Source organism: Solanum dulcamara, chromosome 8, assembly GCF_947179165.1.
Source record: "Solanum dulcamara chromosome 8, daSolDulc1.2, whole genome shotgun sequence".
Lineage (NCBI taxonomy): Eukaryota > Viridiplantae > Streptophyta > Magnoliopsida > Solanales > Solanaceae > Solanum > Solanum dulcamara.
Window position 1 is genome coordinate 35086564 of NC_077244.1, and position 2539 is coordinate 35089102.

Sequence of the window (2539 nt, forward strand, 5' to 3'; positions counted from 1 at the left end):
TCTTCATCCCTTCTTTTCACAGTACAAACATGAATGGTGTGACCTTGATGTTTGCAGTGTTGACAGTAATCTGGCACCCCCTCATATTGGATAGACTGCCACCTTCCTGCTCCATTTTCATCCTCACCATACCCCATCCATACATGTTGTGGTCTTTGTTTTGTAAGGTCAATTTGTACTTTGACTTTTGCAACACTACCCCTTGTTTTCTTGTAGGTTGCCAAATCCAAGAACAACACCTTTCCAATTGGGGATAGTAATGGAGTTACCACTGCAAGACGATAACAGTGCCAAGGTAATTCAGGTAATATAGCCCATATAGGAACTAGAGATGTTTCTTCTTCAGGCTTGAAGGTGGGGGTCCAAAGTTGGAGTCTCATAAGTTGGCCATTTATGTACATTCTTCCTTTGGACCAAACAGTAGAGTGATCATACTCATTGTCCAAGTCTATGTACAGATGCCTAGAGTTAAAATGGGTAAGTTTCACTCCTCCTCTGAGTTCTGTTTGCAAGATGAATTCCTTTCTAATGGTTTCCATCTTAGGCATAGTATTTGTGAATTTTCCTATTAGAGTATACTTACAATCACTAGCCAATTTCACCAGGAAGTCTTCTTCTGTAAATACTACAGCTGGATAGCCTTGCTTTGTGGTAATTTTGGGAGGTGTAATATCAATAGTGTCTGTTTTCATAGCTTCTTGGGCTCTCAACTTAGTAGCCAGAGTTTGGTGGATGACAGGATTAGGAGGGGTTGGAGTATTAGTATTGGGGTGCTTGGTTTGTTTTGCAGGTAAATTAGTATTGGGAAGCACCACATGATTATTAGGAGTTGGAATATTAAAACTTGGAGCTCTAAGTTGGTTTGAGTTTCTGGAACCTAGGTTGCTTCCAGTATTCAGAGCAGCAGGTTTGTTAGTAGATTTAATAGCATCAAAATTATTAGACACTTTCATAGGATTGCTATTAGGAACATAAGGTCTATGGACAGGTTGAGTTTTCACATTGAGCCCCCTGTTCAACTGGTCAGGTTGTTTGTTTTTTTCAACATTACCAAGTATTATGTTCCCCTGCTCCTTGTGCTTAACAACAAGATCAGTATCACCATTGTGAGTAGCATTCTGAATTTCCTCATTATTCTTGGTCAGAGCTAGATGCAAATTAGTAGGCTTAACAATAACAACATTAGCTAAATTTCCTTTTTGTACATTATTATCAAGCAAGCTAAGTTCATGAGGTTCGACAGTGTCACTATGCATTTGAACAACATTGTTAATATGGTCATCACTTTTGACTAGATATTGGTTGAAATAGTTAGAAGACTTACCTGGATGAGCCACAGCAAGAGCACTGTTCCATTGCTTATCAGTGAAGTTCCCCTTCGAAATTTCTTTTGGGGCATGACCATTTTCTTCAATGCCTTCCAATATTAGCATTCTATTTCCTTGTTGGTCATTTTGAACATGATCCAATACACCAGCCACAGCTTCAGCTCGAACAACACTGTTACAGTGTTCTTCAGGGAGATGCAAGTCTTGACGACTTTTTGAATTTGAGCTTGTTGATGGTGATTCGAGACACTCTATATAGCTTGGAAGCTTCATGACTCCTTGATGAGTCTTTTGGTATTGGTCTCTTGCCAATTGGTTCGCCGGAGCTCCGGCACCACCAAAGTCGTCTTGACGACTTTTTGAATTTGAACTTGTTTGTATAGATTTGAGACATGTGTTATAGTTAGAAACCTTCTCCACACTGTTACTCACCTTTTGGTATTGGTCTTGGCTGAATTGGCTGGCCGGAGCTCCGGCGACTCCATTGTTGTCAGAGCTCAAGGATACATTCGAAGAGTGTGGCAGTGATTCGAGATGGCTCTCATGACTGAGGAGATTGAAAACAGCTTGAGGAACATTTTGGCATTCATCTTGTGCGTTTTGGCTTGCCGTAGCTCCTGCGTCGACTACAATTTGTTCGCCGGAGTTGATTTCGCCAGAGGTTTTTGTTCCTATGGGGGCGCCTTGTCCTTGCGAACAAAGTCCAGATGGTGCGAGGGCTAGAATATCGCCGGAGGTGGCTGGAAATTGAAGGCGCAGTGGTGGCGCATTGGCGGCGATGCTGAGCTGATGCGCCTCTGCATTTTTCTCAATTGGGACTAAATTTTTTTGTGAACTTTGTACTGTGCTTGGCATATGGGATGAAGAATCATCTCCAATATTGTTTATAATCTTTAGCAATCCCCGATTTCTCAAGGATATGATTTTTTCAGCTTGCAGCAGCTCCTCACTCGAACAATGAACAGTGATCACTTCAGTCTTTTGCAAATTTGAGGAGCTATAGATGGAATCTGAGAGTGAGATAACTTTCGTTGTGTTCGTATCGACGGAATCTACGATTCCATCTTTCGAACGAAATTTTTCGAGGTCCGGAGGTGGGTCCCACCCCATTTCGTTTTTGTGACTAAAATGCCCTTCTTTGAGATAATGATTACTAGGGTTTGAGAGGATTTTTAACTCATCTATAATATAACTCATGCAATGTGGGTATA